Source organism: Theropithecus gelada, chromosome X, assembly GCF_003255815.1.
Source record: "Theropithecus gelada isolate Dixy chromosome X, Tgel_1.0, whole genome shotgun sequence".
Classification (NCBI taxonomy): Eukaryota; Metazoa; Chordata; class Mammalia; order Primates; family Cercopithecidae; genus Theropithecus; species Theropithecus gelada.
Window position 1 is genome coordinate 25,565,218 of NC_037689.1, and position 14,047 is coordinate 25,579,264.

The window sequence follows — 14,047 nt, forward strand, 5'->3', positions numbered from 1 at the left end:
TTCTCCTCATTCTTTTCTTAGTCATTAAATTTCACGACTGTCAAGCCTCCCTGCCATAGTTCATCTTTGTTCTGATTTTATGTGTTATTGTCTGATAAAGGTATGAGGCTAACAGCCCCATTTCCTCTAAGGTAAAAGTCATAGGCTTGTGATAGATTGCTTGGACCACTACTGCTTTGTTCGGTCCTTTGCCTGGATTTGGTTGTGCCACATCACATCAGAGACCCGGCCAAGACAGAGTTCTCCTCTGTAGGATACTTCCTTTCTGGTTTCTGCCTTTCCAATAACTTGAAATATGTAGACAACGTGTCACTTAGAGAGTTATATGCCAGCATTGCACACTCAAATCATTTAATCAGAACGAAAAAGAGTTGAAGTAACAGATTGTATCATGAATAGAAAACAAACGGAAAGTTTCCGCTAGATTAAAAAAAGGCAAAAGAGCTTAGACACCTATTCCAGCAGTAATGTTCCACAATACTTGAAAATATGATGCTCTACTGAACGTGCCCATAAACAGCACAGAGCTACATGGCATTTGGAAGCAGACCTTCGGATGGGATAAAAATGATCTCTCACCTACCTCAGGTGGTGAAGGAAACATCTCAAATAGCAGTTGTAATCTGCTAGGCCACAGTGAAGGGAAGAAATTAGGTATGTGCCTAGGTAGGATGACCTTTCTTGCTTTCTGTACCATGCTACATATTTCCTGCCAATGCAGTGGGGAAAATATTTGCAATATCTATATTATTTATTATTATATAAAGATAAATAATATTTATATTGTTTATTATATTATTAATTAATCAATAATTATTTTACTAATTATGATTACATATTTACATAATTATATAATGTATGGAATACATATAGAATATATAGAATAGAATATATGATAATCTATAGAATAGACTATATTATAATACATAGAGAATAGTATATATATTCTCTATTAGAATTCTATTAGAATAGAATATACATAAAATATATATAATAGAATATATTAGAATATATTATATTATATATAATACAATATATTAGAATATATTATATTATGTATAATACAATATACTAGCATATATTATATTATGTATAATACAATATATTATTAGATAGAATATATTAGAATATTATATATTATGTAGGATATAGAATATTATGTAATATATTCTGTTAGAATGTTATATAACACATATTGTATTCTATTATATATTGATATATAAAAATAAGTATATAAAGTATACAAATATTGTCTGGGCATGGTGGCTCATGCCTGTAATCCCAACACTTTGGGAGGCTGAGGTAGGAGGATCACGAGGTCAGGAGATCGAGACCAGCCTGGCCAACATGGTGAAATCCCATCTTTACGAAAAATACAAAGATTAGCCAGGCGTGATGGCACGCGCCTGTAGTCCCAGCTACTTAGGAGGCTGAGGCAGGAGAATTGCTTGAACCCAGGAGGCGGAGGCTGCAGTGAGCCAAGATCGCGCCATTGCACTCCAGCCTGGGTGACAAAGTGAGACTCTGTCTCAAAAAAAAAAAAACCTACCATATATTATACATGTATAACGTATAATATATAATGTATAATGTATATGACATATGAAATAAAATTTTATATACAATATGCATTATACATATTTTAATATATATTTTATATAATATACATTATTTTTGTTATATTATGTGTTTTATATATACTTTATATACTTTAAATATGTATTCTATATTTAAAAACATAGTATGTATATTTAATATATAATATATTTAAAATATATATTACATATGAAAATACATGGTATGTATATTTAATATATATTTTAATATATAATATATATTTAATGTCTGTATTATTTATATAGATATCTATGTAAAATCAGCCTTGAATAGATATCTATATAAAATCAGGCAGCCTCCAGAACATAGACCTATAGCATACCCTTAGGAAGGGATTAGGACTATCTCTTTTTTAAAATGTAATTTTATTTTCGATTCAGGGGCTACATGTGTAGGTTTGTTACATGGGTATATTGCCTTATGATGGTGGATTTGGGCTTCTAGCGTACCCATTGCCCAAATAGTGAACATTGTACCTAACAGGTAATTTTTCAACTCTTGCCCCCCTCTAACCCTACCCCCTTTTGGAGTCCCCAGTGTCTATCGTCTTTATGTCCATGAGTACCCAATGTTTAGCTCTTACTAATGAGTGAGAATATGCAATATTTGACTTTCTGTTTCTGAATTAGTTCACTTAGGATAACAGCCTCCAGCTGCATTCACGTTGCTGCAAAAGACATGATTTTGTTCTTTATTATGGCTGCATAGTATTCCATGTTGTAGATGTACTACATTTTCTATACCCCATCCACTGCTGATGGACCCTTAGGTTGATTCCATATCTTTGCCATTGTGAATAGTGCTGCGATGAACATGGGGTGCAGGTATCTGTTTGATATACTGATTTCCCTTCCTTTAGAGAAATACCCAGTAGTGGGATTACTATTTTAGCTCTTTGAGAAATCTCCATACTGTTTTCCATAGAGATAGTATGAATTTATATTCCCACCAGCAGTGCATAAATGTTCACTTTTCTAACATTGGTTGTTTTTTGAATTTTTAATAATAACCATACTGACTGGTGTGCGATGGTATCTCATTGTGGTTTTAATTTGCATTTCTTTGATGATTAGTGATGTTGAGTATTTTTCATATATTTGTTGGCCGCTTGCTTGTCTTCTTTTGAGAAATGTCTGTTCATGTCCTGGGATGAGGGCAATTTCCTGAGAGCAGGATTTTGTTTACCAAATGGCTGTCCTGCTGATTTCTTATTGCAAGGCTCCTGGCTAAACTCAGAGTGGATATAAATTATTGACAATCACACCCTTCGTAAATTAAGAAACCAAATTTCAAGTATTTTAGAGGCCACTCTAATGAGGCTCCCTGGAAGAAAAATAAACTTGAAAGATGAGCACAGATTTTATTTGTTTGCATGATGACTTTCATTGCTCATGTGATTAATAAAGATTTCAGGAGTGAGTGGATTATTCAAACAACTAAAGGAAGTTAATGAACAACAGATACTCAAGGGCATGTGACATCGAAAAGGATTAGCACTTTATGATGTTATTTTTGTCTCAGTGAGACAGAAGATAAATGACAAGGGTGATTCCTCGGTGATAGGAGTATTTGTTAAGCAAAATGCCTTAACAATGCAGTATTGTTTTTCTAAACTGACATTTCCCCAAGTTAAACTTTAACATACTTTGGTATGTGTGGTTGTACTCCATGCACCATGTTTAATAAATCACAAGGAGACTAGATAGTGGAACAAATTAAACCACATAACAATACTTAGGTTAACTGCCTGTAAAATCTTACAGAAACAAAGGAGAACAATTGCTCACACAATACTATCACTGTGAAAATAACACTCCTGTACAATTTTTATAACTTTGTTTGCTCCTATGTTAACTCATTCATTTAAGAAATGGTCACGAATGGGGACTTGGCTGTATATTGATTTTACTACTGAATAAAACACAATATCTGCTATAGCAGAATGGAGATGCATCGCCTGGATTTAACTTTGCAGAAGGACTTGCTACTCAGGGTTGACTTCAGCTGCAGAGAGCTACATTTTCTGAGGTCCTGCTTTTCCCAGGACAGCTGCATTAAGTGACAGGATCCAGGCTACAGGGAACTGTCCAGTTTGGTTCAACCCAAGGTACTCTGATAGTCACACACTTCAGAGTTTAATGACAGGCTAGAAGAAATTTTGGTGGATCTGCAATGTTATTCAATGCTATTTGACTTCTTTCTCTGCCCAATCATGCTTCCTTTCACACGAATGATCCTTAGTACTTATCTTGCACATCCAAATCTATCTCAGCATTGACTTTTGGAGAAGCCCACCTGTGAGAGTTGATACCTGCAGATGTCTGAAATAAAGCAACAGGATGGTGCTCAGAAGGTGGATTCTTTACCAACTGGTGGGAAGGAGAACTCCACTGCTATGGTAGGTGGTGCAGAGGTAGTCCCTGGTGCAAAGTTATGGTTCAGTTTTGACAAAACACCCACTGGTAGCAACTTTTGATGGTGTAATGTTGGAAGAGACTGCATGAGCAGGCCATGATTCAACTGACGTTTGAGAGGGATGGAGAAAATGGTAGCTATGGCCATAATGACATTGCATGAATAATATTAAATACCATGATGTGCTACAGAAAAATAAGGAACAGCTGAGAGACTAATGGTCAATTGGAAGCCACCTACAAAAAAAGAGCTGCTCTTTGGTGGCAAACAAAGAAGTTCTCCTTTTTGCTAGGAGGAGTCAGAAAAGCCAAGACCACCTCAAAGATCCAACAGTGCAACTGGCTGAACATCAAAGAAAGTTAAATGCCCCAATCAAAGCCCATCTCTAAGACCAAGGTCAGGGTAATGGTTGTGAAGACTTGGGACTCTGGCACATGAGATAGAGACATTTGGGTGAATTGCCTGCCCAGACTTGCCTGAAATTTCTGAACCTGCACAAGGAGCCAATTTCACCAGTAAGAGCTGGATGTCCCTCTGTGATAGAAGACAAGGTAGAGGTTGCTTCCACACAAGGCAACAGGTGCCCCCTAAGGCTATGTCTCTGCCTCTCCTTTTGATCTTCAGGGCACACATCATGCAGATCAGAGGGCCACATGCATGAAGATAAGACAGGCATGGACATGTGTGTGGAGCAAATTGTGTGGACATCTAACAGAAGAATTTTTCAGCCTGTGCCAGTAAAAGGAATCATGATAGAAAACAAAGAGGCTGAGAACAAGCACTCTTTTCAATGATAATCACAGGCCTTTCTTTGTTTCCAAGTCTGAGCTTATTTTCAGGACTGGAACCTAATAGTTGAAGAGATACTGGGGTCCCTGGGAAGACACCCTATCATTAAAAAGACAAAAGAAATCGGACCATTGGAAGATCACATCAAATTATTATATTGATAACAGCAGATTGATCAGGCAGGATGTGCAAGAGGTGGTCAGCATACTGGGAACCTTGGTAAAATATGTTTTGTGGAGTGTGTAAGGATTCAAGGGTCTGCTATACCAGGAAAAAAATTTTAGGCTTTCAGGCGTCCTATCTGAGGTAGAAAACAAACTGTTGCTTCTTGTATATCTCACCATGTAAAAGGCAGCACAACACCTGGTGGCCCTTTTTGGGTTTTGGAAATAACACAGAAACAGAGGTTGTAATCTTATGCCTTGACCCATGTACTGGGTGACAAAGTAGGTGGCCAGTTTATGGGGACTCACAGCAGAAAAGAGCTCTGAAATTGTCCAGTCTTTGATGAAAATAACCCTGTCACTTAGGTAAAATAATCTGGCAAACCCTATGGTGTTGGAGGTGTCAGTGGAGGGAAAGGATGCTATGTAGAGTCTATGGCAATCCATGTTGGGAGAGTCACAATACAAGTGTCTAGGGTTGTTGAGCAAGGCCTCACCATTCGCAGGAGAGATACACATTATTTGAATTAGTTTGTTCAAGCTTCCTTAATGGAGGACAGCAGAACGGGTGGCTCAAAGAACACACACTTATTTTCTCACAGTCCTGGAAACCAGAAGTCCAAGACCAAGGTGTCAGCAGGGTTTATTCCTCCTAAGGCTTCTGTCCTTTATTGTAAGGCAGCCGTCGTCTTCCTGTGTGCTCCCATGGTCATGTGTGTGTGTCTGTGTCCTAATCACCTTCTCTTATAAGGAAACACTACTCACATTGGATTAGGGTCCACCCATATGACCTAATTTTACCTTCACCACCTCTGTAAAGACCCCATCTCCAAACACAGTCACATTCTGAAGTCCTGGGTATTAGGGAACTTCAGCATATAAATTTGGTGTGTGACACAATTCAGTCCAGCACACAATTTAGGGTTCATCTCCCGATGTGGCAATGCACTCTGGTAGATACCAGGCATTTCACTGGCGAGTGTCAAGTGGCCATGAGTTCAGACCACTCAGCAAGAGCTGGGGTCTGTCAGACACGCTGATGCCCAAGGTCACGTTGATTCAGCAACAATCCATTTGAAGCTGGAAGTGGTGCCCCTGAGCTTGGATATGATCAGGGCCAGATGTCATACGTAAGTTGCATGAGGAGGTGGCCCAGATCTTCATGTGACTTTCCCCGAATAAGGCATAAATGCTCATCCCTCTACTCACAGCAAATGGCTGTTTGGGGTAGGAGCACTCTATGACCAACTGAAAAAGAGGAAGAAGCTCAAGCTCATTTTTTTTTGCATGGATGGTTTTGGTGGGAAGTAAGAATGTACAATAGCTGCACTACATCCTTACCCAAGAGTGGCCTTAAAAAACAGCAGAGGAGAAAAAAAGATTCTCCCAGTTGGCGAGCCTTCAGGCAGATCACCTGATCATCCACCTAGTGCAGAGAGAAGTCCTGAGGTTGGAATATATATGGACTCAGGGGTAGCTGAGAATAACCTGGCTGACTCATGAGAAGCATGGAAGAAAAGAGATTAAAGGATGCATTGGGACTTTACTTATACTTAAGAGAGACCTGGGTATCTGGAGTACAGATATGTATAAACATGTAGGAATACCACAAAATGTACAGATCTTTGCATCATGCATGAATGTCCACCAATGAGTATCTACCAGAAAATGTTATTCCTGCATCTGAAGTCATACTGGAGCCTTTTGAACTTAAAATTGTCCGATTTTATGGCTCTAAGATACAAAGTTATCCGAGTAGGTTTCCAGACTTTCTTCCCTTAGTGTTATCTTCACCCTGGTCATTCTTGCTTCTTCACGCATCTTCATATGTCAAACACTACACACACACACACACACACACACACACACTCACACACCCTATAGACATTAAATTAAATGCCCCAACTCTCTACTCCTTAAGCATTCTGCTACCATCTATTCACCAACATTTTGTTCCCTCACAGGATGACTTTAATATGAAGGGATGATGGAGAATCTTGACAGACCATGGTGGAGGTGACCAGAGATAGCTACAGATGCAGAGATAGTGTGAGAGTAGGGCAATAATAAGACTGTGGGAGTATTAGCAATGATGTAGTCCATGGTATTTGGCAATAAATATCGGTATCTGTTCTACTCTACCAACCAGATGACTCTAGCACTGATTTTGGCTGTGGCTCAGCTATTTATTGATCTTAATTCCTCTCCCTTTTCATGACAATTTTTTGAGCTATCAGTACTTCTCAACTGGGATGATTTTTCTCCTGAGGGGACATTTGACAATATCTGAAGACATTTTTTTGTTCGTCACAACTGGTCGAGTAGGAAGAAAAAGTGTTCTACTGTCCTCTTCTGGATAAATATCCTATAATGCATAGAACAGCTTCTTACAATAAAGAATTGTGTAGACCAAATGTCAATCGGGTTGACGTTCAGGAACCCTGTTCCTTATTATTTCATCCATGCCTTTCAGTTTAAATTAGCTGGAGTTGGTTTTGACTGATTGCTACAATGGCCATAATGGATGCAGGTAATTTACACTTCAATGTCATTTGCATTTAAGGGTGCCATTTAACCCTGAATATAAATGTCTCTCTCAAGTGTTCTCCAAAGTTTAAGAAAGGATCCCTAAGTTATGACTTGCTTCTCCTGCTGTTCACAATAACACAACAAAACCTGTGAAAGATTCACCTACTTTTTCTCCTTCTACACCTGTCCTACCTTGGAGGATCCACTGGGAGCTTTAACTATCCTTAAAAAGTTTCAGGGCCCTGGTCCATGGACCAGAGAAAATGATTGTGGAGCAGATTCCCACACACAGCATCGATGTTGATTAATTGAACATTTATAATCAGCAGAGTACCCAGCACTGAAAAAACAGCTCATCAATTAGTGCAACTAATCACCGGGCCATTGGTGAGATAACTTCATGGTCCAGTGAATGATAAGCTTGTATTGACATGCATTGTAATTGTTGTTTGTTGTCTTTTTTGGTCAATAGGAGTCATCTGCTCTTGGAAGTTTATTGCGGTTCTGATGTTGAAGGACACTGTGCCAAGTGACTGCACAGAGGGCCTGGTGTACTGCCCTTGTCTAGATATGTGCTACCAGGAAGTCCAAGAAGTTAATGCCTTATGGAACTAATCTTTAACTAATAGAAGAAGCAAGTGAATAATTTATTGCTGCTTTCTTCCATTCCAAAGGTGCAATGCCAACGCATGTTGTATGCATCTTAGTGGCGTTTTCCTGTAGGTGGCCAACTAGCAGCACCCAGGGCCATCAGTTCATAGACTCTACCACATTTTTTGTCCTAGTCTTCTTGCTTCTTACTCCTGTCTCTGGGTTTGAACCCCTAATAATGGATTTGTATGTACACATCCACTGCCTTTAATGCTGCTGACTGGGGAAAAGCACAGGCATATCCCTGTAATTTCTATCTGGGCACACTCAGTAAATGTCCACCATTTACCTCAAACCAGAAACAGGAGCCATAATTGACATTTCTCTTTCCCTCTCACCTCTCAAAACATCTGATTTAGCCTCCAATTTCTGTTGGGTTAGTCTTGATCTCTCTTGAGTTCATTCCATTCTTTATGTTTCCACAGCCATTGATTAATGTCCATACAAACATTACATTGCCATAATTGCTACCACAGAATCCCAGAGCTGGAAACCAATTCTATTCTCGGTTGTCATTATAACGCATTTCTAAGATTGAGAGACACCATCTTCTTATGCCTACAGTGACCAGTCATCTTCAGTTGCTCAGGTCTAAGATGTTCTGAGGATGTGGGCATTCAGTTCTAAAACTGAAGATCCCCAGGAAAACCAAGATAAGCTGGTCACTCTTTTTCTTAGGAGGCCTACAGTGGCTTCTATGAATGTTAGAGTGAGCATCAAATTTCTTAGTCTTGCCACCAAAACTTTCAACTTACTTTCTGATTTAACCTGTGGACATATTTTCATGACTCATTTTGCTTCAAGAATTAAAATTATTGTGTTTTCTCAAACAGGTCACACTTAACTGACTGGTTCTTCATTACTTTGAATGCCTTTTCCCACATTTTCACCAATTAAATGACTCTTTCCATGAAAGATTTTAAGTTGATGGAGAAGTTTAGGGGTTCCCATGATAACTGTTGCACACATATATTTTAGCCTTTATCCATTTTAGACTAATCTTTGACCCATGTTTCATCCGCTCCTTTTAGATGGTGAGTTTCTTGAAAGCGGGGACTCAACTTTTTCAATAATTATGGTTTGAGTGTTTTTGTGTCTTCCAAAATTCATGTTGAAAGTTAATCCATAATGCAATAGTATTAAGACACAGGGTCTTTTGAGGTGATGAGGTCATGAAGGCTCTGCCCTCACAAATGGGATTAGTGCCCTTATAAAAGGGCTTGAGGGAATCTTCTTGGCCCTTTTTGCCCTTTTTGCCCTTCTTCCATTTAAGAACAGTGTTCCTCTCTTCTTGGATGTGAGAATGCAGAAAGAAGGCACCATCTTGGAAGCAGAGAGTGAAATCTCATCAGAAACTGAATCTGCTTGCACCTGGAGCTTGGACTTCACAACCCCTAGAACTCTGAGAAATAAATTTCTATTATTTATAAATAAGGTATTTTGTTATAGCAGCTGAAACAGATTGAAACTCTAACTTTAAATATTTTATGTTATTATGCATGGTATATTGTAAAGTATATCGCATGGTGAGATATATATATATATGTTACAGTATGTGATGATATAGTGGGTTTGTGTTCTGTCTTCTGTACAAGAACTTATATAACTCATCTGTGTAGAGTTCTTGGCACATAAAAACCCTCAGTGAGGATTTATAATTGGATTAAATAATGCCACCAGCGCTCAGGAAGTGGCCCAACCATTTCCAGGCATTTTGTGAAGAAGAAACTCATGAATAATTGAGAGAATGAGAGAAAGAATGTTCTCTCCTTTCAGAAATTCTCGAACACACTAGTGTGTTCTGAGAAATCAAAACTTGCATCTAATTCACAAAATAAAGAACAATGTGGTTGTTCCCATACTTGTGATTCTCTACTTCATTCTTCTCTTTGTAAGTCCAACCTATTTTGGGTAGACTCTGAGCAACTTCAGGCCTGTTGTCTCTCCACTAGGCAAGTCTTTTCACATATATTGAGATTTATTTTCTTAAAGCTATGTGAGGGGATTGGAGCCTGAATTATGTTTTGCAAAATAGTTCTGGTGACAATTTATTTCGTGAGAACTGTCATAGGATGGCCTAAATGTATGCTTTTAAGGAATAATCACAAAAAGCATAACTCAATATTTACACACATTTCTGCACAGTGATGATGGCATAACTGCATTAAATAATCATTTTGTCATGTAAATGCTATCACCTTCCCAATATCATCAGCATATTATGTATCATGCTGATGTAAACTGGAGATCAAGGATTGTGGTCTGTGGGTCATTCCAAGACACAGTGACCCTCGCCAGTTGTCCAACATGGGCTTCTACTTGTCATATTCATCTCCTAAAACATAAAAAAAAAATACCATCCTGCTTTTCACATTACCCACCCGTGTCTTGTGTGACGGCAAACTCCTTGGGCCTTTTTCTGGCAGCCTGTGAAACCTTTAAATATGGTGTGATATGATTTGGCTCTGTATCCCACCCCAAATCTCATGTCTACTTGTTTTTTTTTTTTTTTTTTTTGAGACGGAGTCTCGCTCTGTCGCCCGGGCTGGAGTGCAGTGGCCGGATCTCAGCTCACTGCAAGCTCCGCCTCCCGGGTTTACGCCATTCTCCTGCCTCAGCCTCCCGAGTAGCTGGGACTACAGGCGCCCGCCATCTCGCCCGGCTAGTTTTTTGTATTTTTTAGTAGAGACGGGGTTTCACCGTGTTCGCCAGGATGGTCTCGATCTTCTGACCTCGTGATCCACCCGTCTCGGCCTCCCAAAGTGCTGGGATTACAGGCTTGAGCCACCGCGCCCGGCCCTCATGTCTACTTGTAATCCCCTGTGTTGGAGGAGGGGTCTGGTGGGAGGTGATTAGAGCATGGGGGTGGAATTTCCGCTTGCTGTTCTCATGATAGTGTGTGAGTTCTCAAAAGATCTCATTGTTTAAAATTTTGTGACACCTTCCCCTTTTCTTCTTCCTTCTTTTCTAGCCGTGAAAGATGTGCCCATGTCCCCTTCATCTTCCATCACAATTGTAAGATTCCTGAGGCCCTCTCAGCCATGCTTTCTGTATGGTCTGTGGAACCATGAGCCAATTAAACCTTCTTTTTAAAAATAAATTGCCCAGTCTGAGGTATTTCTTTATGGCAATGCGAGAATGGACTAATATATGGTGGGAAGGCACATACTTTCAGACTCCAGGAGAAGGACTCAGATAAAACCTGTGGCAATCACCAATGTTTCTTGCAAGACTGATTCAGACATTATCTCATATAACATACATGACAGGAGAGAAAGAGATGAAAAAATGAGTTTTATTCATTCAATTGGACTCCTGCGACTTCATTAATTATATGTAGTATGTGGATATAATGATTAATTCTTATTTTCCAACGAAGCAATGGAGAGGCACATTTACTCCATCCATCACTCTTCCTAATCTCCATTACATCCTTCTTCTAGGGAAGAATTTGTCTTAAACTTTTACTTGCCATTATCCATACCATTCGCTCTTTTATTGACGGCCACGGAGACCATTAGGCACAAATGACATCTATCGGGAAGTTGTCATCCACATTTGGCTGTTTTTCTGCCTCACTTATTTTTTAAGACACTTTTCAGTAGATTAATGGATCCAAACCCTCATTTCAATTATTTTTATTATGCCTGGCTACTGCTTGCTCCCATTAAAAATGAGAGCATGCAGTTCATTTAAGGATTCAATATTCCTGTTAAGCAGTAATTCACACTGGTTTCTCTATTACCACTCCACCAACTCATGGGATTTTTTTGATTTATGGACGTACTTGCTGTTGGAACTCAGCCTCTGTCTGCTGAACTCTGTGTGTATCATGGGAACTTTCCCTCGAAACGCTTAATAATTACTAATGAAGTTTTCTCCAGTTTGTTTAGCTGTATCCACTGTGATTATCAGAGTGAACTCAATACAAAATGAGAAATTTTAATGCATTTCTATGGGAGTAACTTTTTGCTTGCAGTGGTACCAACAGCAGCCAATTCCTACCGATAGAGTTGGCATAGTCAACCACTGACATACATTCCATGAATTTGGACTTTCAATTGAGACCTATTTTCCTGGAATTTTTGGTAATATTTTTGCTCTTTTTACTTAATGAGTTATTTCTGAGAAAAGGTAGTATCATTTTGAAAATATTTATTGGGGGATATAAGTGATAGTCACATCAAATGTATGTCAATTTTCTATGCTATGTAATCAATGACTACAGACACAGCTGCTTAAAACATTCATTTATTAATAAATACTCATTTATTAGCTCACAGTTTTGCAGGTCAGAACACCAGCATGGTGTGGATGGATCCCCTGCTCACGGTCTCACAAAGCTGAAATCAAAGTGTTGACTAGGCTGAATTTTTCCCCAGAAGTTTTGGGGAAATACACACCTCCAAGCTCAATCTTTTTACTGGAAAATCTCAGTTCCTTGTGGTTGTAGGACTGGGGTCCCTGTGTTTTTGCTGGCTGTCCACAGTCTTTTTCAGATAGTCTCCTCAATCCCTAAGCCAATAACAACACATTAAATCCTGGTCGTACTTCACATCTCCAACTTCCTATTTTGCTATTAGCCAGAGAAAATTGCTTTCAAATGCTCGTGGCTCAACTGCATAGTGTGTCTGTCTTGTCTTTAGGTTAACTGATTTGGGACTTTAAAAACATCTGCAAAATACCTTCACCACAGCACCTACATTAGTGTTTGATTGGATAATCTGTGTGTAGGTCAAGGGGCAGGAATCTTAGGAGCCATTTTTTAATCCTTCTTACCACCCTTGGTATTATTTTCTTGGGACTCCCCAGCTCTAATTGTCCAAGAACCTAATGATTTATTTATTCTCAAGAGTTTATTTCTGTTGTTTCAAAAATATTAGTTGAAAGCAAAATTGGAGAGAATCTGCCACCCTCGGCAGCTGATGTTGCTGATGCTCCCATTGAAGAAAAAGTAGCAACTGAACTGAGTGTAGGACAAAATATTAATATTCTGCAAAAAGGAACACTCAGGAGCCATTGAAAAACCTGATTCCCTGGGATGCACATAGAAGAGTTTATATTTAAAGTAAATAAGACAATATGAGGTTTATATTATATTTAAGTCCAAAGCTTCAGACAGACTTCTTGGGGAGGATCGCTGTGTGGTTATAATCTCATTGTCTGGTTATTGGGATCATATCTGGATAATGCAGCTGACATTCAGATTCACTTGGGTCCACACTGTTCACAGTCAGCACTTGGGGTCCTCATTTGGGAGGCTTTGTAGAGTTCAGATTAGGTAATGGATGTGTGTGCCTCACTGACATTCTTGCTACTTTATTTATTTATTTTTTTTTTTGAGACGGAGTCTGGCTCTGTCGCCCAGGCTGGAGTGCAGTGGCCGGATCTCAGCTCACTGCAAGCTCTGCCTCCCGGGTTCACGCCATTCTCCTGCCTCAGCCTCCCGAGTAGCTGGGACTACAGGCGCCCGCCACCTCACCCGGCTAGTTTTTTTGTATTTTTTAGTAGAGACGGGGTTTCACCGTGTTAGCCAGGATGGTCTCGATCTCCTGACCTCGTGATCCGCCCGTCTCGGCCTCCCAAAGTGCTGGGATTACAGGCTTGAGCCACCGCGCCCGGCCCATTCTTGCTACTTTAATGTGTGGTTCTTTTTTTTTTTTTTCTTTGCTAGAGCCACTAACTGGCTTACTGGAAGCCTTAAAAATGGTCATAGTATCTTGCACAACATTGCTTCTAACCAAGGAACCCATGCTAGATAATGGGTTATTGCAGATGAGAATCACTGCTCTTGTTGTGTGATATCCAACACCCAGAAGCAGCTGGCCTTATAGAATAGTAGAATGACCTAATATACTTCACTCGTACCTCCAGTTAAATTG